General features: G+C 38.0%; 1 long non-coding RNA gene across 1 annotated transcript; it reads right to left on the reverse strand.

Moving 5' to 3' along the window:
- Positions 1 to 733: 733 nt before the first annotated feature.
- On the reverse strand, positions 734 to 27,917 carry LOC309817777. Its single transcript, XR_014296251.1, has 4 exons — positions 27,892 to 27,917; positions 27,240 to 27,481; positions 25,189 to 25,279; positions 734 to 845 (listed from the first exon to the last, which is right to left on the reverse strand). It is a non-coding gene; the product is annotated as an uncharacterized lncRNA (long non-coding RNA).
- Between the last annotated feature and the right edge of the window lie 17 nt (positions 27,918 to 27,934).

The raw sequence follows: 27,934 nt of genomic DNA on the forward strand, positions 1-27,934 counted from the left end.
GGGAAATTACATATTAAATGGCCCAAATGGTGCTATATAGGGGAAAATAAAGGAAATAAATCTGGCAGAGGAACATCGGGGCCAAAACCAATCTTAAAAGTATTAGAAAATACAGTGACCATACACACTGATGATAGAGTGACATGAACTGAGGCATATGGTCCCTTTTGAGTAAATGCCTTAAATACAAACTAAAAAAATAATGTCATAAGATTTACAAGCACTATAAAAATATTTAGCATTATTGCAGTAGATAGTAGAAATATATAACCTTTCAACTTAAATGAAAACAAGACTGATGAAATATCATCTTTGTTCCCATGTCATCCATGCAAAGGAAGAAATAATAAATCAGCTTTTAAGATAGAATTTTTTACAATGAAAGATAAAAAAACAAAGAAAAAGAAACCCTAACTGTTTATCCCATGAAGGGAGAAAAAAACAATTTGAAAAGTCAGAGTAGAACTCTCTGAGGACAATATTTAACATCAATTTTTGTAAAACAGAATTTTAAGAAGCTGGTTTTGAATTGTTTATAGAGTTTCTAATTAGCATGCTGAGGAAATACAGGGTCCATCTTAATCCAGAAGCAAATAAAAAGTTCTGACTCTTAAAATGCTAGGCTCTAGAGTAGGTGCGTGCTGGTGTGCTGGTGTGTATGTGTGTGTGTGTGCACATCTGCTGTGTGTTTTCAATAAACTCAAGAGGACATAAGGGTGTATGTTATTACACTGTAACAATTCTTGAGCAAGTCTAACTGAAGGTCAGTAGCAGACAAGTAGATGCCGCTTGGGTGGCCCCCCAAACTCTCAGGTAATGCGCAGATCTGGCTTGGCAATCATGTTCTGCTTTTAGACATAATGCATTTTTATGTTCTTGTTAGCATTGAAAGACTAACTTGAATATTCTGCAACTGACGAAATGGACAACAGAGCAGTAACCTAGAGTTTACAAGTATCTGGGGCAGTAAAACTTTAGTTCTAGATTTAACTTGGATTTTAGTCCTAATTTAACTTGGATTTTCTACAACGCATTTTTTTCCTATAAACTGGAGGTATATACCACCATAATCCTAAAAAACCTGTGACTTTGGGCTTCAGGGGTCTAAGCCTTCTCTCTAAGTGACTGAAAGGTACAAGTGGATATTAGACCCGTCTAAAAATTGTCCTTTTCTGCCCTCACATAAAAGGGTTCAGCTTGATTTTTGGATAGCTGTCATTAAAAAAAAAAAAATGTGCAAAGAGCTAATGCCTTTTGCTACAAGACAAAACAATTTCTCCTGGACATGCAGTAATAGGAGGCAATGCCATGTGTTGGAAGCATGCACATGTTTTATGATAGATATTAATCTGGAGGTTAACAGCTAGGTGCTCTGGTTGAAGTAGTTTATTTCAAACATACATATAATGTTAACCCACTTTGTAACAAAGCCTTCAACATTTCATATGCAGATTCTTTTTTCTTTCTAGTTTAAGCCCAAGGAAATCCCTATACATCTTGTCACCAAAGAGAAAATATAAAGAATTCATAAGATTAAACAGTTCTTATCAATTGTATAAAAAACTAGAAATGTACTAACTAGACAAAAATGTAGATGTCTAAGAGAACGTCCAACAAACAGAAAAGTAGAGGACTGCACTGAGATTGCAATCCTGAGAAAAATACATTATTTCTAAATGAAGAAGTAAAAGGAGATAGTATAAATTGAAGCCAGAAGAAAAATTTAAAACCTACAAAAATACGAGTCAATACAAAGTTAAAAACCCATTAATTTTACTATATACCCAAAGGCTTCACAAAAGATCTCATGAATATCACAAATTAAAATAAAACAAACAAAAGCCAGAAATATTGTTTTCCCCAAATTGTACTACTACCTGCTTATTGCTTCAGTGGTAAGAAGAAAAATTATCTTCAAATAGTTAAATTGTATACCTACTTATATTTTAACTCTTAGGTGGATCTGTTATATAATATATATGATCTTTAAAGAAAACTTGTTGATTGTTTATTTTGGCATCTGTTAGGAAATTCCTATTTAATTAGATAAATCTCCTTAGATAACTCTTAAATAAAAATAGATGCAAATATACTATGTTTCATATCATTCATTTTAGACCTCTAAGAGTTGGAAAAGCTCAACCTGGAGAAGAAACTAGTTTTATTGAGGGAAGAAACTACTTTCCAGTTTAGAAGAGGAGGGATTATCCCATTTCTTTAGAGGAAGCAATCAGGAAGATACAAAAAGAATGATCCTTGCCTAGTGCTAAGGCCAGAACTACTGTGGATATTGTACCAGATCTTGTAAAAACAGCCACTGTGCTGGCACTCACAGGCCTGGGTCATGGTGTGTTTAACAATAAAACTTTGTTCCAAAGGATGGAACTCCTTTGGGCCAAAAAGCTTTCACCTGCATTACTCCATTAACCTCACTGTTTGGTTATGGGAAATGTGTTTATTTTTTGAAATGACATTGAAATATATCCTTAAAAGAACACTTTAGGTCTCAACAAGATTCTCTTCTCTTTCAGCCAACACATTACCTTTTAGAAATCAACAGTCTACTTCTTTCTTTAAGTCATCACATTTCAAAGCTGTAGCAGCTAATAAATGTTAATATGATTTTTCCAAAACTGCAATCTCCCTAAATTTCTATGCTGTCTTCTTTATCCTGTCTTTTCAAGGTAAAGGTATCTTTCCAGTTTTCTTAGCATTATCAGGATTATGGATTTTGTTCATTGTTAAAGTTCGTTATTTATGGACATAAGTTAATGTAAATGCAAAAATATCTCATATTATTCACAAGCTGGCTGACTTAAATCACTCGCTCTTGAAACAGCTTTACTGCTCTCCAATCTGTTCAAATGCACGGAAATATAAATTCAGGATGATGTGGCTTCTCTGCAATGCTTTCTTTTCAGGCTGCAGTCTACATGAGAGCGTTATATCTTACCCTTGCTGCTGTTGTTGTTCAATCTATAAAATCTCTCTTGAAGACCCCCAAAACAGCTTGTAATTTAAACTTTTACTTTTGGTGACTCACTGTTTTCAAATTGCCATCTCTGACCATATCCCCCTTCCAGGGGAATTTATGCAGACTCTTAACCCATAATTGCTGTACTCTTTACCTCTATTTCTGGGTTCTTAAATTAACTGTTACATCAGTGTGCTTCATTACTCAAATTATTTTTTCTTAGGAACTTTTCCTGGAAGTAAGTTCATGCTATTTTTGACAAGCAAACATTTGACTTCTGAAAGAATTCTTATGGAAATGGGTTTATATCCCAAATGCACCACCACAAATCTTTGTGACCTTGCATAAACGTCCCTTACCATTTCAGGTGCTATCTTTACTTGACTCCAAAGTGAACTGATTAAAACTATGAGCATCTAGCTGTTATGCACTTTTGTCTCAGTTTGGTCAGTGAAACTCTCAAAAATCCATCAGATTTTCATTATTTTTATCATTAGCCTGTTTGTATAAAATAAGTTACCATTTATGGAGCCAGTGTTCTCCTTTATTCCGGCATCCAATCATTGTAAATATTTCTCATGGACACATTCTTAGAAGGCCTATGAATAACCTGGCCTCTTACTGATTCTCCCTTTTGGAGTCTTACTAGCCAGACTTCCCCAATAACTTTCAGAGAGAGTTTTCCCCCTTTCCGGGTCTTCTTTTTGAATTCTATACGCCATAGAACTTTCAAAAGTCATCACACCAATACTAATATTACCACATACCCTCCAAAAAGCTCCAAGCTGTTTATGCCTATTCATTAAGTTAATACTTTATCAAAACTTGTCCAATTAAGTAGTTTTAGCACAGATATTTTACACATTTTAGCACAGACATGCTCTGTTTAAGGCTGACAGATCCATTAGGAATTAACTTTCTGGTACATTTTCCCTCTGACATTTTCCTCACAACTGCGTTTCCTCATAACTGAGCCATCAGTTATCTCTTGCCTATAGAAAGGCAGATAAGAGAAAAGAAAGCTAAGTGAGAAAAGATATGTAAATAGACTAGCACAATATTGGACACATAATAAGTATTCAATAAATGATAGCAAGTATTCTTACCCTTATCCTCACATTAGTTTATATGTATTAAAAACTGATTACTGGACTCAACTCTTACTTCCATTGCTCATTAGATCCTCACAGAAACCTTGGAGGAAGCGAGGTTTTATCCCCATTTTACAGGTTGGGAGACTGCAGCCTAGAGGGCTTAAGTACCTTAACTGAAGTCATATAGTCAAGAAATAAGCCTGTATTTGTCACAATCACTTGCCCATGCTTTGACATGACACCACCACCCATCATTTACCCAGCTTCACCAAGGTACTACTAAATTTTTTACTCTTATTCTCTTCTCTTTGCTTCATACTGCCATTGTCACCAGCCCACTCAAATTCACTTTTAATTTTCCAATGTTAGTGAGGGGAGTAGAAGGTGGAAATTGAGGTTAAAGGAGGAAACTTTAATGGTATTCAAGGATGACTTCATCTTAACTTCCAGCCTTCGTCTACCCATTCTCTGCTCCAGTCACACGCAGAGTATTTGCTCTCTCTTCCATGAGTCTTGACTTTCCTTGTCTTTATGCCACTTTTCTTTTCTCCATTTGCAATGAATCTCCCTTTCCCTTGGTTCTTCACCATTTCTTACTCCATACTCTCCATTAAAATTCAAATCTACCTTTAAAGCCCAACTCATATACCAGTTCTGTCCTGCAGTCTCCTGGATCTGCCAAGTCAGAACTAACCACTTGCTCCTCCGTGCTCCTGCAATGGCAATGATGTTAGAAGGGCGAGTGATTTTACAGCTCGCTCACCACCTGCGGGAAATATGTCCTATTTGCCCTTCCACATCCTTGCTCCACCCAACTCTATATGGATGGCTTGCATGGCCTAGCTTAGTAAGTGTCCTTGCTCTGGCTTCTGTTTGGCTCACCAATGAAGAGTACCAATAGAAGATTGTAGGGAATGAAGGAGGGGAGTGAAGTTAGGGTATTAATTCTTGCCAAATTGCTGGGAGTTGGCCGCATCCCCCAACTAACGTATAGTGTTTCTCTGTGGGGCGTCACAGCATCTTTGGGGAGGACTCTCTCTCCAGCAAGGCTTCCTTTCTCTTTCATCTCCTATAAAGTAGCCACACTTTTACTGAACCCAGGGCACTACACTATCTCTTGATTCTCTACATTGGGCTCAATTTATCCTTACTGATGTACCCCTGATCTGCTGCTGAGACCCTGTCTGATGAACTTCGTAATATGCTCTTCTAAGCTGTTAATTTTACAAACCACATTATTACACTTATTAGAAGAATGTCTTCAGGACGTGTCAGTAAGCTCTGATTGATGATAATGGTAAACAGCTAGAACTTATGGAACATAAAGTATGCTTTGGTTACTCTCGAGTACACCGTGTGCATTATTCTAATTAATTAAAATCACTATTAGCTAAGCAAGGCACACAGCTGCTAAGAGGTTCCCAGAAGTAACTTGCTCGTGGTCACTCCAGTGTTTCTGTAGTGTTTAGGACTCAGATCTGTCCAAAGCCTAAACCTTAAGTTCTAGGTCTAAGCAGTGGGTCTCCAACTTGAGTATGCATCAGCATCACCAAGAGAGCTTGCTGAAACAGGTAGTGGGCCCCACCCACAGAGTGTCCGAGTCTGTAGGTCTGGAGCAGGGCCCAAGACTTTCATTTCTAAAAATTCCTACGTGCAGCTGATGTGCTGGTCTGGGTACCAGACTTTGAGAACCACTAGTCCAGGCATTTTAGGTCCAGAATTTCAGGTGTTAGAATAATTTTCTGGTGATAAATGTCCAAAAAAAAAAAAAACCACTGCATTTTTCTGTTTGTAAGGAGGTAATACATTCAATCTTAAAGAGTCAATAATGGGGCTAAGTATTTAAGAAAGAAGAGTTATTCTCCAGGAAGATGGGAGGAGATGGACATTCTAAGGACAGGAATGCCCTTTCAGGAAACTTGCAAAGGGAACAGAAAAATAACATAGTAAGATTCTGCTATCCAGTGTTCACAGAACATGAGTGGGGTACTCTTGACGGTAAAATGGGAAGCCAACTTTTGCTCACCATATACATACCTTATTCAGTACAAATGTTTATTAAGAATCTCCAAAAGCTAGACACTAGGCATCAGGGCTACACTGATAGAGCAGATCAAGTGCCTGGCCTCACGGAGCTTGTGCTTCAGAGGATGTACATCAGCTAGATAGACTGAATGATGGCTACTATATTAGGTTCACACTTCGTCTCAAGAAAAAAATATATCCATAGACGTGATCCAGGAGTCAAATGGCAAAAGACCTAGCCTCAAAGTGAGTGTTAATTTCATTAAATGGTAGGTAAAAATTATTTTATATGCCGAGATAGGCTCTGCTTAAAAGACACACTATTCCTCCAAACATATTATACAAGCCAGCTTATGAACCTGTGACTTTTTCTAGGAGAAATGTTGCCTTCTTTCCCAAGAAGGGAGCGGTAGGGGTCGGGGTGGAAATAGTTTCATCATCAGAGGCACAGTCTCACTACTACTGCTCAGCCCCAATTCGCAACCTTCTGAATGGTTTCCAGACTAAGTAATTTAGCAAAGTGATGAAGAAAAAATGGCCCATTAATCTTATGATGCGTGTTATAACTTAACTCTGGGTTTAGCATAGGAAAAATTTTATTTGCATTGATTAGAAATATGCTTTATGGCTGCATATATTATTCACTCTGAACATTCTAAAATTATTAGCTGGGTTGACATGATGAACTGCACAGGAGTACTTCTAGATGGCATCTCAATGTCATCTGTTACTCACATCATATAGGTCTAGGAATCAATATGTATTTTACTCAATATGAGATCTTATTCCAAACACCAAAAATATGCCTGTTTTTATTCGATGGTTATCATCATGAAACTACTAGCTAAACATCATTTAGAAAATTCAAAGCAAGTAAATTACTGTATTAACTGTCCAACTATGATTATGACTTTCCTCCACTTACAGCTGAACCTAATATAATGATCTGGTCAGTCTGACTAGGAGGATTTATTCATTAATTTACTCAAATGTTCTGAGGTATATTTTGAAGGACTTAAATTATGGTCTGGTTTGTAGGATCCAACAGTAAGGGTGCAGGTTTATCTCCTACAAGCTCTGTGACCTTGCCCAAGTGACTTAGCATCTCTGAGCCTCACTTTCCTAATCTGTAAAATGGAAACAATAATAGAACCCAAGTTGTAAAGCGGAAGGAAAAAAAGTAATATGGCAATGTATTTTGGCACAAAAGAGCAGTTACGCTGATGGTCATTATTTGTGAATACTGTTGCTAAGATTACTGAAAACCTGTTGTGTGTTAGGTGCTGTTCAAGGACTAGAATTTTAAGACTGTTCTTCACCTTTATCCCAGTTTTACCTGCAAAGTTCTGCCATGCACTGGAAAAACATACTGGTATTTCTAGGGAAGGGGACCACACAGGTGACATTTTTGTTTCACCAGGTAGATAAAGTATACAAAGGTTATAGTGTACCTTTTAAGTCCTTTGGACGTCTAGTTACCTTTCACTAGAATGATTCTAGTAGATTCTGATAGATACCTGAGACAAGGTCAGGTCAGTGATGTTGGTACCTTTTCTGGCTTAAGAGCATAGGGCAGAAACACAGGAAGAGAGGTCTTCCTTTTCCACTCCTGTTACTAAGAACCCTCTCGAATAATGACAATCTGAAACAGATCACTACATTGTTGCATGTTGTAGAATCAAAGCAGTGTACAAAGCAAAGAGCACTGGCCTCCATTATACTTGCATTTCACTTGAGATTCACTTTTCTAGACCGTGGTGAAAGCAGATGTTTCAACACTTTCCAGGTACTGGAATATTACCATCTGGCAATCTCCACCACTGCATGTTTGATCACACTATTCCCTGCAAATGGAATGCTGTTCCATCAAGGTCAGATTGACCAATGCAAATACCTGATTTTATCGTACGGTCAGAACCAAATTAACTTACTGAAATTCTGCCCAGCTCAGGGTCTACCTTCTCTGTGAAACCTCCTGTGAGATCCCAAGTTACAAACAACTCTATCTTCTTCAGAAGACATTGTATACTATATAAATAGTAATTTACATATAAATATATTATATGTGTGTGTATTTCTTTGTTACATTAAGTTATAACTCCTGCGGTTTCTCTTCTTAACTAAACTGGACCCCCTTATCATCACAGTGGCCATGTACATCATTGTATCCTCCAAAACATCCAGACAATAATATCATGGATTCAGTATATAGTTGTTTAATAGAAAACAACTAACCACTGTAGAATACTAGTGTCTCTCAAGGTGTGTTCAGTGGATCATAAATCCTACGAGACAGTCCATGACGGAAGATTTCAAGTAAATTTGGGATCTGTTGTCCACTACATCTCCTTATCAGAGACTCATAATTCACAAGACTCGTAAAAAGCTCTGTAGCCAAAGAAACTGTTGACTTAGTTTGACCCAGTATTTCTCTTACAAGAGTATCAGTTCTGGAGGTCAAGGACATTTTCCACCTCTAATACAACATCTCTACTGCCTAGTAGAGTGCCTGGCACTTAGTAGACACCTAATAAATATTTGAATAAGTTTCAACATACATTCCCCTTTTAAGCTATAGAAGAAAAACATAGTATATAGTAGATTTTGATTTACTTGGGGAGAATAATCATATGAATAGATAAATTTACACAAATCATTTTAAAGTATATATATTTGATAATACTTTTTTCCACAAATCTACACAATTGCACATTTAGTGGTGATAGTAAACGAACTACATTTGCTTCTGAAAACTTGCTAAGAAGCATGGCTACTAAAAACTACAACTTGAACCCAAAACAATTGATTTAGTTCATCGGTCCCCACTCCTTAGCAGTTTTAATATAGAAGAAAATAGACGCATATATTTCTTTTCTGCCATAATATGACATCATATAAGGAATGCTATTTCATTAGCTAGAAATAAGATTTGCTTTTGTTATTTTAGTACATTTGATCACATAAGAATAATGCTAGATTTTTTCCCCTCCTGTGACTCTCATAGCATCCCATCTAAAATAGACTTTGGAGATTTAGATCAAATGTCATATCAATTGTCCTAGACTGCTTACTACGTGCTTTCACTATAGATTTTAATGTCAATAGAGAAAGGAGAAGGAAAAGTCAAAGGGAAATGAAACAGGTGTATGCAACACCCCTCTCTACTACCAACATTTCTCAGAATTCTGGGGGAAGTTGCATCTATAAGGGGAAAGTTTTTCACCATGGAACTCACGGTGGGTGAACTTCTCATGAAGAATTCTTTTTTTCACTACTGAAGAAAAATATGTTTGATTTTACCATAACTGAAAAGTTCTCCTGTTTCTACTTCTGAGGTTTGCCCTCAAGACTACTGTTTACCTAATGGAAGTGACTCCTATGCATGGAGGAAAAAGTGCACCATTTGAAGGAAAAGCTAAAGGAGTGATATTCAGGTAGCTCCTCATTCCACCAATGAAAACATACACATAGATTTTCCACTTTACACCTCATTTTCCACCTTATTTTCATGATTTTGAAATGAATATGTAGGGTCTGATGAGTTTGTCGATAGTCTATAATTATTAGTTATTAAAATAGAATACAAATGATAAGCCATATGTAAAAATGCTGTGTGAATAAACCGCTATACCCCAAATAATACAAATGAGTGAATGGCAGTAAATGCTAAGAGGGATTAACAACATAAAGGATATTAAAAAAATGATGACCGTATTTCATATCTATGTGTCTTTTTCTCTCTCACTCTTTTTTTTTTTTTTCTTTTTTTGCGGTACGCGGGCCTCTCACTGTTGTGGCCTCTCCCGTTGCGGAGCACAGGCTCCGGATGCGCAGGCTCAGCGGCCATGGCTCACGGGCCCAGCCGCTCCGCGGCATGTGGGATCTTCCCGGACCGGGGCACGAACCCGCGTCCCCTGCATCGGCAGGCAGAACACTCAACCACTGCGCCACCAGGGAAGCCCTTCCCTCTCACTCTTACTCAACTCCTAAATAACTAAGAGAATATGCTCACAAATGGTAAGCATGTTTTGGATGTTCGATGTGTGTTTGTGGGAAAGAACAAAAAAAAAAAAACTGCCTCTATTAGGTCAAATATCATACAAGAGATGAATGAGATTAGAGATGGGATTGGGATTTGTGTTAGTAACTCAATAGCTAACCAATCACAGATATGACAGTGTAGTGCAATATGCAAATATACTTTTAAACAACTTCTCTTAAGTTATCTACTGTCTGTAAAGACAATCACACTCAACTGCTCTGCACTTAACCCCAGAGCTTGAGTTAGAATCTGTTAGAAATAGGTACACGTTTCATTGCTTTGGCAACATTTACATGGCTCTGCATCAGGCAATACAACTGCTAAGATCACACGCTGGGAATTCGGGAAAGGCTAGTGTCCAGTTCTGGTCGTTCTACCACCCAACTGTGATGTAGGATAAATTCCTGATTAAAAAAAAAAAAGAAGAAAAACCCTGAAGATGCTGAAACAGTATTTCCTACTTCACAGGGTTGTCATGGGGATAAAAGGTCATTAGGATAAAGTGCCTCTCACCCAGGAAACACTGATAAATGCTACTGATGCTACCATCATCATCATCATGACCGATCAAGAACATATTGCCACATGGAAATTCCAACATTCCCTGGGCCATTCACAACTTTCCTTTAAAGGACTCATATTCTATGTGGGGTCTTAACACCTTCAAATAACAGAAAATACAAGTCTTTAGCCTTTTTTTCTGTAGCTAATTTTGGCATCTTTCACCTCTGTCCACTTAAGTGTTGGTTTAGCATATTCTTGTCACACAAAGAAACTACTTCCCAAAGAGAGGAACAATGTGTCAAGTGACAAAGACATTGAGTGAAGTCTTTCACATCCTAGATTGTCCACGGTACAGCTCAGCTGGTCTCTGGGTTGGAAGGCCTGGGTCTACTTTGCTTGTCTGTTACAGGGGAAGGGACATGGTCCTTAGCATGTGGTCTGTGAAACAGAGGCAGCCGCGGGTAGAATTATAACACAAGCAGAACTGGCTTCAATTCTTCCTTCTTAGGTCTTTTCCTTCTTGTTCAGCTGTTCAAGGAACTTGCCTGCCCTCTGTCCCTGCCAGGACGATGTTACATCTGCCTGGATAAGTAGGTCACCATTGTATATCAGGAAAGGTCTTATTTGTAATCATCAGGAACCATATATGGCTAATTTGAGCAGAAAAGGAAACTTTCGGTAGTTTATAGTTAGGTCTCAGTAACTAGAAGCAGACTAAACAACCGAAAGCCAAGGCTATGCTATTGCAATTATAGGATCAGGCCAAAGTGATGTTATAAGTCCTAGCTGGCCTTGCTACCAAGCAGGAACAGGAAACAGGAGGTTGACCCAGCACTGCTGGCCTTGCTTCTTTACATCATTTATTTGTAATTCAAAATCCAAGAGAGGAGTGCAGTTGGCCAACCCGAGGTCGCCCGACTGTTTTCCATCTGTAAGGGAGACTGAGCATGTGAGTAAACAGTGTATCTGACATGTTCAGCTTGTATAACGAGAGGAAGGCTCTGTTTCTCATCAAGACCCACAAAGTGGAAAATTCCCCAAATAGAAAGGAATTTCAGATGCTTGAGAAGTTAAAAACAACAACAACAAACAAATGCAGATGTGGAATTAAAGACATGGAGTAATTAAGAACCTATATGTGGAGTGATTCAGACCTGAGTTCATACCTGGAGCAAGCTACTCAATCTTGCTGAGCTTCAATTTTCTTTAAAGGAAACAACGTGGAAGATGATATCCACATGTAACTTGTGGTACACATGAAGGAGGGTAGTACAGTATATGATGCCTGGCACATCCTATGCATTTTCTAAAACTACTACTAGTACTATTATTATTGTTACTTATTATACAATTTATTGTAGAAATTAACAGGGAGAGTATTAATAAATGTTAATACAGTGCTAAGTGTCACATTTATGATCTCAACTAATTATTTGTTGATTCAACAAACATTCCACATATCAGAAAATAACCTGTTAGTGTATATATATATATATATATATATATATATATATATATACACATATTTTTTTTTTCAGAAGAAAAGAAACCCTGAGGCTTAGAAAGTATAAACAATGTACCAAAAGTCACTCATTTAAGAGGTAATGGAATATTATTCAGCCTTAAAAAATGAAGGAGATCCTTTCATTTGTGACAATATAGATGAAACAGGAGTGCATTATACTGATGAAATAAGCCAGACAAGATAAATACGAATGATATCATTTATATATGGAATCTAAAAAGAAAAAAAGCCACACTCATAGAAAGAGAGAGTAGAAAACTGGTTGCCAGGGGCTGGGGTGTGGGTGGGGAAAAGAGGGGAAGATTGGTAAAAGGGTACAAACTTTCAGCTGCAGGATGAATAAGGTCTGAGGATCTACTGTATAACATAGTTACTACAGTCAATAATCCTGTATTGTATAACTAACATTTTCTGAGAGAATAGAACTTAAGTGTTCTCACCACAAAAAGAAAAAAAGGAAAAAGGTGTCATGAGCTGTTAGATGTATTAATTAACGTGATGGGAAGGATCCTTTTGCCACGCATATGTATATCAAATCATCATGATATACTCTTTGACTATCTTACAATTTTGTCAATTATACCTCAATAAAACAAAAAAAAGACGTAATAAAGACGAGATTCCAATCCAGGATTATCTAGCTCAAAAAACTACACTCTTAACCATTACAATATAGTATCCATCCATATGTTGTAACTGTAAAATGCTTAACACAAAGGAAACGTTAAATAAATGGTATTTATTCTAACTCTAATGCTTACTAGATATTAGTTATGTGGTACGCTTTACTTCTAACTACAAGGGTATAAGGTGCAAATTCTTGCTACAGAACGTAAAAGCCCCTGTGGTACCCTGTAGGATAAACACAGTACCTGTAAATCTCTCATCTCTCAACCCAGAGTCTCCTCAAGTTGGAGGTCTTTACCCCCTTTATAATGTGGGAATAATGCCTTTCCCACATTTGCACTGGGCATGAAAATCCATACTTCCAGGTGTATACTGAACCTCCACTTAGCTCCTCGTCACCTTGGAATCACCAGACCAAAGATCATTTATTCCATTAATATAAATGATGTAGGGATAGAAGTACAGAATATACAGAGAGTGTTGGAGGAATCCAAACAACAAGTCCTCCACTCTCAAAACAAATTTTAGAGTTCCAAAAGTAAAGAGCAATGTTTGGAAATAAAACTAAAAATGAAACTAACATCTACAATTAGCCAAGTATTTATTATGGGCCAGGCTACTTACTAGGCACTTGATAAACATTACAGCTCATCTTCCTGCAGTCCTTCAAAGCATATAATATTGTTTCTATTTCATAGAGAAGAAAATTGTATCTAAGCAGGTCAGTGATTAGCCCAAGACCACAGGGCTAGGCTGTAAGAAAAGAAGGCCAAGTTTCAGTGGTCAAGATGGTGATGGATGTTATAACTAGAAGATTACGGCTAATCAAATAAAAATATTCAAAACGGTCCTAATGTATGATGAGGATTTCTTTAGAATAACTTGGGTGCCTTAGTGACTACAGTAGTGGTAGGCACTACAGTCTCTTTAATTTGCTAATCATACAAATCTACTTTAATATTCTTGGTGACAAGGAGCTAACTACCGATAAGACAGCTTCTTCAGTTTTGGGGCTACTCCAGGGTGAAATGCCGGAACGTCTTACTGTCTGCAATGCTATCTAGTTCTACCAGGGGGAATAAAGCAGAACAAGTAGCCACTGTTCTTGACAAATGGATACAGTTTCCGTTTTTCAAAATATGAGTGTCACATTCATTCATTGTATCAGATAGATCTGTCAAATGGCTTTGCCCATTTACTAATGGATGGCACACTGCAGACACACGTTGGGTCAAAGGACTCAATGTCACCTCATTGATACTGTCATCAGTATAATTTGTATTGGCATTTTGTCTCACCCTGACTTTAAGGACTATGTGAGGAGATCCAAGTCTCCAGACCATGGACTGATCACCTCTGCTTGACACAGTATTCTCTGCTCATTTCCAGAGGGGACCAAGGATGAGCTCTTGTACTTCTGAGTCTATTCACCCTACCTGGCAACACATACTAGCTGGGCTGACTGGATCAAGCAGGAGCCCCAGAGTTTAAATTTCCAGCTGCATTGGAGGAAACAGAGGCTATGCCCCAATCCCATAACCCCTCACTTCTTACTGCTAGCCTATCCTAGGCTGTTCTTGCTGATAGGAGTATTTCATGCTAAAAATTAATTTTGCTTACCTGATGGCAGTCACACAACCTCAAATGCCGTTTTTATAAATAAGGCAACCACCAATGGAGTGTGATTTAGGGTTTTTTCTTCTGTAGACCCTGCCTACCCTATAAAATCTCCCATTACTGCATCATGGAGACTATAATCCCTTTCCGAGGGAATAGATTCTTTCCAACCATAAGATGAAATAAGAACCTACATTTCCATACTGCCCAAAAGGAAATACATTGATTACAAAATGCAGGAGAATGACTGATTTTCCACATTTGTTGTGTTCCTTAAAGGGTTTTTGAATAGACTTGACAGTATTAAAGAAGTTCAACACACACAAAATAAAAATTAATAAATGAAGAGAAAAAAATTGCATTTACAACAAAATAAACACATTGATATATAAAAGGCTGTTATACATCGATGAAAAATGGATGTCATAAAGTCACAAACATAAAGTATTAACAGCCAATAAAGATGTGAAAATATGTTCAACCTTGCTATTATTAATCAAAGAAATACAAATAAAATAATTCAGGTGTCATATTTTACTGACTAGAATGACAAAGTTTTAAAAAACTTGATACTACTGGTATTGATATTGATAATACTGGTACTGATGAGTGTGTGTAAGAAACCACACTGGATGTTAAATTCTTGGTAGAAATAAAAAGCACGGTAACCTTTCTGGAAGACAACATGTCAGTATGTACCAGAACTGACAACCAGCCATTCAAGTTCTAGAAGTCCACTCTAAGGAAATAAACAAATGCTCAAAGACATATGAACAAGGATGCTTGTCTCATTGTTTAGCAAAGCAAAACAGGAATAATCTAAATGTTGAACAGTAGGGACTGGTTAAATAAATAACAGAATGCTGTTCAACCATGAAAAATGATGCTGCAGATTTTTATTAGGTGATGAGTAATCATACTTATATTACTAAATAAAAATCTTATAGAACTGTTTTGTAGTTTGATATAATAATTAAAGGTATTTTATACTTGCATTGTATTTATATGCACCCCGTCACAAAAAAGTTTCAAAAGATACCCTCAAAAATGTTACAGAGATGATTTATCAGAAATGGGATTTTGAGTTATTTTTCCTTTTTTCTTTAAATCCTTTCAATTTTGGAGTTTCTGCAATGAGCCTGTATTATTTTTACAATTAAAAATATTTAAATTTACAACAAAAGGATCTAAATTCCTCCAATTTTCCATTTATTTTCCACCCTGGCTCAGGGTATTTGTGTAAAAAAAAAAAAAATCAGCTTATTTTCTCTTTTGTATCAATCTAAATTTACTTTTCATAAGTTAATTATTTTAGTCTAGCAAAAGTTTCACACAGGAAAATTGTTAAGGTCTGAGTATTCTATTACCTTTAAAAGCACTGGAAACTTTGAAATTATTTCTTTCAGAATTTTCATATAGTACTGAAAGGTGGGGGGGAGGTAGCAAAATGAAGGGAAATAGATAGTAGTAGTCAACTTCAATTAAGAAAAAGCACCAAGAGGCAGTTTGTACTCTTTTGATACGGCAGAAGCCCCATGTGTCAACTCATGCTAAAAAATGTATATATACACACATATATATATATGTTTGTGTGTATTATATGTATATGTGACACACACACATAATTAATCCACAGTCTTAGGCTAATCACTCATTGTGGCAGAAACAACGAGCTGTTGACTACACTTTAATTAGCTCCTCCAGCCTGCAGAGGCCTCACTAGGACCAAGACAGGAACAACATTCTCCACTTGCATCTGGGTATGGTTCTATTCCAAAGAATGTGACCAGAGGTGACCTGAAGAGTTTATGTCTGAAGGATGACGAGTTGATAATTGTAGCTTGCAGCTTCCTCTCTCCTTTCCTTTTTAGGACAAACGTAGAGCCACTTGATGAAGGTGGTGGGTCCCTGAATAACTGAGCAGAAAACTGACCCTCAGACCACCAAAGTCCATACTACACTCCTGAGTGAGTGAGAAATGAACCGTCCATGTGTTGCTCCACTGAGGTTTAAGGTTTATTATTTAGTGTTTAACTAACGCATTTTTTCTTTAAACCTCAGTTGCCTTCTCTGTAAAATAAAGTATTTGAAAAGGATCCACTGTAAGTTTTTTCCATTGCTTATGTTTTTATCTTAGTTTTTAATTCTCAGAAACATTGCACGCATTTTAAGTTAGTAAGTCTACTTTTTTTCCCACAAAGACGGGTTCTTCAAGTTATGGAGAAGTCATAGCAGACTGTTGCTTCAGTTTAAGATACACATTCACATATGAGATGAGAAGGGTGAGGACCCAGAGAAACGCCTTTGACAGAGGGGAGTGAGAGCATACTGAAGAATGTTTAGTAATAAAGAATTCAGATGGGAGAAACGGATGGGTTACATCTAACAGATTTGCTCAAAGGAATTCTGGAAAGGAAAATATGTGAAAATGTATAACAAAGACATAAAATGCCTTTTGGTCCCTAAATGGATTTCATTTCAAAGACGTGCATATTGCAAATACATGTACCATAACACTTCTCTGTCCACTTCTAGAATTTTCTAAAGCCTGACAGAACATCTGCAGAGAGAGGATGTCATTCCAAGATAATCGACTGCAAGTTACTAAATTAAGATAAAAATGTCCTTAACCTTGAACAGTTTTTAAAGAGATTTTAGAAGAAAGGAGCCCTCCAGGGGGTTGTATAACTATATAATTGTACCCTTTCTAAAAGGCTATTTACAGATACATAATGTTTCCCCTCCATTCTTTAAAGTAAAATATAGGATAAAAAAATAGTTTGGGGATAATATTTGTTTGGGACAGCAGGCACTGCTAATCAGTACCACTCTCTCCTTATTCCTTACTATCAGAGCCCTGGTTTAGGAGACCCCATTATCCTTAAGGCTAAGGTGGCCAGTTTAAAATCCGAGCTGATGAGATATAAGTGCAAGTCTGCTGACCATCTGTGGTAAAAAATTTGCTCTCTGATTTACACACTGCCTTTTTTTTCTTACTTAATTTCTTTTTTTTTTCCCTTTTCTTTCTTCCTGCCCAAATTGCTGGAACACTATTGGAGATTCTGGGGTCACTTTGAAGCTATGTGGACGTGCTAGAGATGTGGAAGCTGGAAGAGCTAAGCAACGCAGTCCCCTGGTGATGCCCTTCAGCTGCTGGACTAACGCTAGAGGGACTAACTCCAAACTTCCTGCTACCCGTGGAAAGTAAGGTAAATCACTCATTCACTTTCTGTCACCTACTAACTGATCCAGAACTCTAACCTCAGGGTTCTAGAACCCTTCTCAGTATCCCATAGTCATACTCATGTTCCAGACTCCTGATCATCAGACTTGCTTATAGCAGATGTATGGGGAGGGTGGGCTCTTCTGGAAGCCCTGATACTTCCCCCCTACCCCCCACCACACACAAATAATGATCTTTATGTCCACTCATCCTTCTATCTACACTCAGAGGCCAGGGCCCCCAGGAAGGCTTCACTGACAACCCTTTACTCCTCTCTACATGCAGAAAGGGTAGAGGTGTGGGCTCTGGAATCAGACTTCCTAGACTTGAATTCTTAATCTGTTACTTACCAGTTTAGGACGTGGGCAAAGTAGTTACCTTCTCTGGACACCCCTGTAAAAGAGGAACACTAAGTAGCACCTATGTACCTTACTGAAAGGATTAAATGAGCAAATGCAGGTAAAGTTCTTATAATTTTTTCTTGGGTCAACCAATTCTAGCTGCCATTGTTACCTTTGACTAATTTAGGGCAGAGTCCCTTTGCCCTCCTTTGGTTCTCTGGGCCCGTCTCATTCACAACACACACAATCGCATACTGCAGAGTTTTGAAAGGTGGTTCTCAAAATGTGGTCCCTGGGCCAGCAATATCAGCCACACCTGGGAACTGGTTAGAACTCTGGCACTGGAGCCCAGCAATCTGTGTTTTAACGATATTCTCAGGCAAATCTGATGCACACTAAAGGTCGACGACAACTGAGAACATCTGTCTCAGACTCTCCTGGAGGCATTCACCAAAAATAGAGTTACAGGACCTTACACCTGACCAGCTGGAGAAGGGGTCTAGTAATTGCCCTGGTTATCATGCTTGTCATGATTTTTCAGCACATAAATGTTTGAGAATCACTGCCATTTTGAATGTGTGTGTCACTTGTCTGCTTTTCCAGTGGACTTTACTTCCTTGCAAGGAAGGTTTGTGAAGATTTGTTGTTGTTGTTTGCATTATTAGTTTTATTATGCTAATTCTAGAATCTCTGGTGCATAGTGCAATCTCAGGCAGGAAGTAGTGGCTCATTAAAACAGGTATCCCAAACGTCTTAGTAGAACTTCAAGATTAATTCCTTCAGGAAGAGGTAAAATTGTCATTATATGCAGATGATATGATACTAGATATAGAAAACCCTAAAGACTCTACATGAAAACTACTACAACTGATAAACGAATTCAGCAAGGTAGCAGAATACAAGATTAACATACAGAAATTGGCTGCATTTCTTTATACCAACAATGAAATATCGGAAAGGGAATGTAAAAAAACAATGCCTTTTAAAATCACAACCCCAAAAATAAAATACTTAGGAATAAACCTCACCAAGAAGGCAAAAGACTTATATGCTGAGAACTGTAAAACATTAATAAAGGAAAGTGAAGATGATTCAAAGAAATGGAAAGACATCTCATGTTCTTGGGTTGGAGGAATTAACATTGTTAAAATGCTCATACTACCCAAAGCAATCTACAGATTTAATGCGATCCCTATCAAATTACCCAGGACATTTTTCACGCAATTAGAACAAATAATCCTAAAATTCATACAGAGCCATAAAAGACCCAGAACTGCCAAAGCAATCCTGAAGAAAAAGAACAACGTTGGAGGCATGGCCACCCCAGACTCAGACAGTACTCCAAAGTCACAGTAATCAAAACAGCGTGGTATTGGCACAAAAACAGACATATGGATCAATGGAACAGAATACAGAGCCCAGAAATAAACCCACACACCTCAGTTAATCTTTGACAATTAATCTTTGACAAAGGAGGCAAGAATATATAATGGGAACGAGAAAGTCTCTTCCGCAAGTGGTGTTGGTAACGTTGGACAGCCTTATATAAACCAGTGAAGTTAGAACACATCCTTTCACCATACACGAAAATAAACTCAAAATGTCTTAAAGACTTAAACATAAGACATGACACCATAAAACTTCCAGAAGAGAACACAGGCAAAATATTCTCTGACATAAATCATACCAATGTTTTCTTAGGTCAGTCTCCCAAGACAATAGAAATAAAAATGAAAATAAACAAAGGGGACCGAATCACACTTACAAGCTTTTACACAGCAAAGGAAACCATAAACAAAATGAAAAGACAACCTACAGAATGGGAGAAAATATTTGCAAATGATGCGACCAGCAAGGGCTTAATTTCCAAAATATACAAACAGCTCATACAACTTCATGACAATAAAAGCAAACAACCCAATCAAAAAAATAGGCAGAAGACTTAAAGAGACATTTCTCCAAAGAAGAAATACAGATGGCCAATAGGCACATGAAAAGATGCTCAACACTGCCAATTATTAAAGAAATGCAAATCAAAACTACCATGAGGTACCACCTCACACCAGTCAGAATGGCCATCAGTAAAAAGTCTACAAATAACATATGCTGGAGAGGGTGTGGAGAAAAGGGAACCCTCCTACAACACTGTTGGTGGGAATGTAAGTTGGTGCAGCCACTGTGGAAAACAGTATGGAGGTTCCTCAGAAAACTAAAAACAGACCTACCATATGATCCAGCAATCCCACTCCTGGGCGTATATCCAGACCAAACTATAATTCGAAAAGACACATTCACCCTGATCTTCACAGCAGCAATATTCACAATAGCCAAGACATGGAAACAACCTGAATGTCCATCAACAGATAAATGGATAAAGATGATGTGGTACATATATACAATGAAATACTACTCAGCCATAAAAAAAAGAATGAAATAATGCCATTTGCAGCAGCAACATGGATGCAACTAGAGATTATCATACTAAGCAAAGTAAGTCAGAAAGAGAAAGACAAATACCATGATACCACTTATATGTGGAATCTAAAATATGACACAAATGAACCTATCTATGAACCAGAAACAGAATCAGAGACATAGAGAATAGACTGGTGGCTGCCAAGGGGGAAGCAGGTGGGAGAGGGATGAACTGGGAGTTTGGGATTAGCAGATGCAAACTGGTATATATAGATTGGCTAAACAACAAGGTCCTACTATATAGCACACGGAACTATATTCAATATCCTGTGATAAACCATAATGGAAAAGAATATGAAAAAGAATGTATATACCTATGTATAACAGAGTCACTGTGCTGTACAGCAGTAATTAACACAACGCTGTAAACCAAGTATACGTCAATGAAAAATAAGTTAATTAAATTTTTAAAAAGATTAATTCCTTCAGAAGAACAAGTACTACACATTCACAGAAAAAGCACCCTTTGAAAGTTTAAATTTTTGAATTTCTTTGCCACTTCCTTAGTTTTGATCATCTTGGACAATAAATTTTTAATATTGACTTTTAAAAAGAATTGTGTTTCAGTGTTTGCTATCCTTAGAGAGACAGAAACAGATAAGTACAACTAAATACTTATTTTTCAAAAGTCTCAAAAGTATAAGGGAAATGAAAGTAATTGTATCTTCAAATGATTTTGGGGTATGTTTCTAATTTCATACTTCTGATGCGATTCAAGATTAAAACTGTATTAAGACATTTGAGACATGCTGCATTGGTATTAAATGAATTTAATTTTGTGTAAAGTGGTAGAAATATTTTCTTCAGCAAACAGACCTGCAGATATAAAATCACAACCATAAATCTACAAAAAAGCAAGCTATTGAATGAAATCTGATTGGTTATTTCCCTGCAGTATGGATCTGCTAATAATTTAATTTACTACTTGCTAACAGAAGCCAAAATTTAAATATACATATATATGTGTGTGTGTATATTTATATATATTTATATACATATATGTGTGTATATTTATATATATTTATACACAAATATATGTACATATATACATATATATCTTCAATTTTAAATCATTCATATATATGAACAAGTATACATACACATATATAACAATTGTTCATATATATATATATATATATATATATATATATATATATATATATAAAAACAATTTAAATTAAAGAAAGTACATCTGGTGGCCTATTTTTTCCCCCCGATTTCTAAAGAACACCATATTCTATTCTAGGCAGTGGAATGTCAATCCACCTTAAGGGTTGTTCAATGAGCACATCTGAGAAACCACTGGTTTAGCCAATGATGTACTTATTGAGGGAGGCCCTAGTGCCACTGTCAAGAGCTTATCCACAGGAGAGGTAAGAAGGTACTTGTTTGGTTTGTGAAAAGGAGTAGTGAGGAATGGCAGGTAGCTGCAGGCTGATGACACGTGATGTCCATATATATGTAGAACCAACCCGCCCATAATTGCACCCATTTTCCATACCCAAATCCAAAGCCTTTATATCATTAATCCCAGGCAAAAATGGTAAGATTCATGTGTGTTACTATCCCACGGCTTCAAGATGCCTATAAACTCATATGAGTATGTCTTAGTTTTATCAGCGGAGGACAAACCAGGCTTCTATCACCAAGCCCCATTCCATAACAGGCAAACCAGTCCAAGACTTCTCTGAGTGCTGCAGGAGAGTCTATGGAAGTGGCGCTCACTCCACTGTGATGCCTAAAATGCCTTTGCACAGAGCAAACATTCAATACATGCTGAGTGAATGAATGAGTGAACTGGTGTCACAAAACAGGCTTATTTCAGGGAAATTCCATTCAACAGGCTGGCATTCCTTCCTACCCATCTTAATTGTTAAGCTTGCAATCAGACAAAAATTTAATTATAAAACGTTAGAGCTGAGGAAATTTTAGAAACTATCTACTCTCCAGAGGTATACAACTTTAATTTAGTGGTAAAAATCACTAGGAGTGATTTAGGAGTCTATCAGACCTGAGACCAAATTCCACATCTACCATATTTTCATGAGCAAATAACTACTTCTGAGGCTCTGTTCCATGTATGCATTATGGGATATCATAATAATACATACATTAATTGTATGACTATCAGGGGATGAAATGACACAATCCATTTGCCATGGTCGGCTAAGTAATTTGCACCAAGTAAGCACTCAAGACATTAGCCAATATTAATAGCGGAGAGATGAAAACAAAACTCTGGGACTGATGCCTACCCTAGTGGCCCCAGTGGTCGTAATGACTTTCTTCCATTCAGCCTGCTCTCTTCTCACTGAGACTAAGGAAGAGAAGATGAACAAATTAGGAATAACAATTTGAAAATGGTTTTATACTCCCTGAATGAATGGAATTATAACAAAATGATTCATGAGTTCTGCAGAAATATGATGAGACTTTAGATCTTTATGTTAGTTCTCTACAAAACCAATTTATGGCCCTAAGATGTACCTTCCCACCCAGCCCCATCCTTACCAGGATCAAATATCATTGTAAATGGAAAAGTCAACAACACATAATCAACAAGCTAAGTTACCAGCCAGTGAAGTCTCGGAGCTTTGATAGAGAAAATTCAGATTTATCATTATATGTAAAAATAAGATGATATGAAGAACTCAATCTAAAAAATATTACCTGGAGATCTATAATCTCTATAATAGTGCTATAAAAAGTAAACAGCTAGAAATCTATTTAGATGGTTTTCCTTATAAGAAAGCACTTTCTGTATAACTTTTAATGTACTATTGATGAGAACAATTCAACAAAATTCAAATAAATATCTGCAGATGTCCTACAAGAAGAAAAGAACAGAGTTAGATGCGACAGGGGATAACTGGACTTCAGGATGAGTAAGACCCTATACTTGACCTCAATAAATTAACATGAAATACAGTGGATGAGTCATGTACAGAACGTCAGAATTCTAAAACGCCAAGCTAAGTACCAAAAGGAACATGTGGGGACTCTTAAGAAGGAAGTAAAATATTGGTTAGTTGATTACGAAAAGGCAGAAGGGAGTAGGTTCCCTTTGGCTGCTCTTTGAAGAGATCACTTCCTTTCCCCCCTAGTCCTGAGGCTAGGATGGCATGGGCAATAGAGGAATGTGGGGATTGAGAATCATTTCTACTCTCACCAGAGTGGCTGGAAGCAGATTTTCTCACCAGGATGTAGTAGTAGGCTAATATTTAAGGGTTCTTGAGGTCAGAGAGAAGGGTTTGAATACTCCGGCTCCATCTCTTGCTGTGGGTCAAGTTTCTTACCTTTCCAACACCTCAGCGTCTTTATCTGAAAACTGGGGATGATGATAATGTCTCCCACCTGAGTGGGAGAACTACATGATACAGTGCATACGCGGGGCTAAATTTGGTGCCTGGCACACAGAAAGTGCTCAGTACGGCCTGCGAGTGTAGTGACAATAAAGGCAAAGATGACGGGGGTAGTGCCGGTGTTGCTTCTGCCCCCAGAACAGGCTCTGACTGCGAGAGAGTTAAAGCACCTTTGGGTTCATGGGTTCATATATAAGCAACGGTTGATCAATGTGAGCTGGTTGTCCAAACGATTATGTGCAATCTAAGAAAAAAATGGGCCTCAGATTTGCTCAGCTACTTAATAATATTAGCAGTGGGAGTAGTCAAAGAAGCTAAATTTTATTAAGTGTTTATATGCCAAACAACGTGCTGAACGCTTTAAAAGGATTTACTCACTTATTACAACGAGGCTATACGCTAGGTCCTGATAATGTTATTCGTCTCTTTCAGATGTTGACTGAACCTCAGAGGGGTTACAAATGCACCTAAGATCCCGTTGTCAGTACATGACGGAAATGAGTTCAAATCCAGCCTGTCTGACTTGTTCTTAATCACCAAGGTATGAAATTAAGCATGTTGCCCTTTGCCTGATTCTCCTTCTGAGGCCTGAATATTTCACTTAGCGCTCGGAGTGCAGAAGAGAGAAAATTCTCTCTCCTTGACCCAACTTGGCATCAATATCCAACTCCCCTTCTCAAAATGGGTTGCTTCAATGAGCAGCAATGAATGCCGGGTCGTGGACCAGTCACCTTGATGACTAAGAGTCAGACACTAGGGAAAGAAAATGCTCTGTGACAAACCTACCCTTGTACAGAAACAAGACAGAAATGGGGGGACAGGGCAGAAGATAATGGAATAAGGAATAGGAAAAATAGCACCTGGCATCGTGATAGTAATAATAATAGTAGTAGTAGTAGTAGTAGTAATAGTAATAATAATAGACTTTACTATGCTCTAGGCATTGTATTAAGTGCTTGGTGTAAGTGACTTCATTTCAACATTGAAAACAAGTCTATGAGGATGAAATATTATTAACATCATTTTATAGGCAGGAGTATTGAGGTTCAGGTAATCAGGTAAATTGCCCAAGCTCATATGGTTAGCAAGTGGAAAGCAGAGATTTGAACCAGCACCTACACTCCTAACCATTATGCTATAACCATTATGCTGAAGACATAAGAATTCCAATGGTCTTTCCCCATAACCCACTCCTGCGCTCCAGACTTAAATAGTCCAAGATCAAGAGAGAGCAAGCTTGGAGTTGCCACTCTTCAGTGAGTGTCAATCATTTCAAAACAGTGTATTTGCTAACAAGATGCAGTTCCTGTGATAATCTTCTCAACCAGGTATCAAGAAACAGGAAGCAAAGATTCAAGTAACAGTATGTTCCTACTTACGAGGAAGGTGGGACAGCACAGTTGACACTGGGCTTAACTGTTCTGGGAAACGTGGTCCCAGTAGGCATACACGCTGGTACATTTTCCCCACCTACCAAATACAAAAGCAGTATTTCATTTCCATGTTGCTCTTCAAGTTCCACCTCATTCGTGCCTGTCATTCATCCTCTGGCCTCTTCCTGTCTCCATTTCTGTACAGAAAGGTGCCGAGCCTCTGCTCTCGGATACGAACAGGGTGTGTTAGGAGAGGGAGCCGTGGTACCGCGATGTCTTTTTCTTTCATCTTAATTCTATTATGCCAACTCCACTGAACTTAGTTAGAGTGAACACAGAATTACACAATTACCCTCTGTTCTAGTCTTCAGATGTTATATTTTGATAAAATTTACGACATGCTGCTCTCCCCTTGAACACCAGATGAACGCTAGAAATGGATGTGTGTTGACATAAAATCTGTTATAATTACAATTAAAGTATAGCTTACATAATGATAGTGTTAACATAAAATTATAGATGTGTAGAGACAACGTGGTCATGCATTTTTTAGTATAAGTACATGCTTAGACCAATATCTGTTAGCGGAATGAAGATGGAAGAGAATTTTGGTTAAGCCACAAAGGCTGTTTAAGGACTTGCAGATAGCTAAGGGGAACTCAAAGACCAGTAAGATAATATTTCCCCTGCCATGTTTTCAACTGCAAAGTGAAGGGAAGATGGGAAAGTAAGTACCCCTATGGAAATTACAAGACAAGTACATTTTTTTCCTTGAATACCTGGGTAAATGCTTAAATTCTAATGTATATCAGTGATGCAAATTTTCAACTGAGTTTGATAAATCATAAAATAGTAATTATACATATATGTATATAAAACTGCATGGAACTAGACAGTTCAGAATTACTTCTAATTAAAGAGGTACCCTATGACAACTAACTTAAACCTTACAAAATATGGTTCCAAGTACCCTATCAGAGTGAAAAGCAGGAGACTGAAAGGTTTAGTGTAAATGTTTATAGTCATGGTGTCTTAACTAAAACTACTGTGTCACAAATACTATTAAAATAATTGTGACGTTTTATTCACTTTTACTGCAAACAACAAAAGAAACTATAGGTATTTTTTCATTTCAGGTAATTATTTTAGCTAACAGTTATTAAATGTTTTGAGAAGACAGAGTGCTAATTGCATTACTTCATTTTATCTTTAAAATAGCGCTTCCATGTAATTATTCTTAATATCTCCATTGTATTAAAGTGTATCTCTAGTTTAGACCTTTCTTCAGAACTGCAGACTTGTGTATCCAACTGTGTACTCAGCATCTCTACTTGGACGTCACGAAAACATCTCAAATCTTATACCTCCAAAACTGGTCTTTAATCCCCCAAACATGCTCTACCCCAAACTTTTTCCATCTTAGGTGACAGTAACCACACCTTTCCAGTTCCCCAGGCCCTAAATCTCGAATTCACCCTTGACCCCCTCTTCCTTTCCATTCTTGCATTCAATCTACCACGAAATGCTGTCACAACCTTCCCAATGTGCCACTTCTGAGAATTACCAGCCGCTAGCAGCCTGGTGCAGGCCACCAACATAGACCTCGAGGATCCTGTAGTCACCTCCCGAGATTCTCCCTGACTCCGCTCTCTCCCCACATCCTCAAGACCACAGATAGAGTTATGCTTTTCAAACAAGAGACAGTTCATGCCACACCTCGGCTGAAATCCTGCCCCTGGCTGCCTACATTTAGAGTAAAAGACACAATGCATGTGATGGCCTCCCAGGACTTACCCAATCCATCCCATCACATCTCCGACCTACAGCCCTCCTGCTGTCTCTTCCTCCCCACTGCCTAAGTCAGCCAGGGTGGCCTCCTTGATATTCCTCCAAGCTGCCCGGCATATTTCTGCCTTAGAGTTTTGGGACTGGTTATTCTTGCTCCCAGGGAGTGGTCTCCCCCTCATACATTCTGACAACTCCCTCACTTCAAGTCTTTGCTCAAATGTCAACTTATAAAATCCACCCTGACTACCCTATTTAAAATCAGAACCTACCTGTACACTCCTCCAGCACTCCCAACCCAAGCCTCTTCAGGGAGCTTCACATCCTTTTCCTTATCCCGTAGCAACCATCAACTTGTGACAAAGCATAGAATTTATTTATAACATCCGTATCCACACGAGAGTGTAAGGAGGGAGAAAGCATGCAAGAAGGAGCACGCAGGCAAAGGCTCTTGTCTGATTTATTCATTGATACGTCCAAGCATAGAGAACAGGAAGATGCTTGATAAATAGTCCTGAAAAAGATACAGATGAGGAAACTAGTAGTGAAGCTCAGAAAGTTTAAGCAACTTCCTCAAGGTTCTAGAGCTAGAAGAGGGTCACAGTAGAATTCACACTTGGCGATGTCTAACTTCAAACCTCTTAGCCTCTCTGCTATCTTTTTTTTTTTTTTTTTGCGGTACGTGGGCCTCTCACTGTTGTGGCCTCTCCCGTTGCGGAGCACAGGCTCCGGACGCGCAGGCTCAGCGGCCATGGCTCACGGGCCCAGCCGCTCCGCGGCATGTGGGATCTTCCCGGACCGGGGCACGAACCCGTGTCCCCTGCATCGGCAGGCGGACTCTCAACCACTGCGCCACCTGGGAAGCCCCTCAAATGTCAACTTATAAAATCCACCCTGACTACCCTATTTAAAATCAGAACCTACCTGTACACTCCTCCAGCACTCCCAACCCAAGCCTCTTCAGGGA

This window comes from Grampus griseus (genome assembly GCF_964374135.1).
Source record: "Grampus griseus genome assembly, contig: HAP1_SCAFFOLD_76, whole genome shotgun sequence".
Classification (NCBI taxonomy): Eukaryota; Metazoa; Chordata; class Mammalia; order Artiodactyla; family Delphinidae; genus Grampus; species Grampus griseus.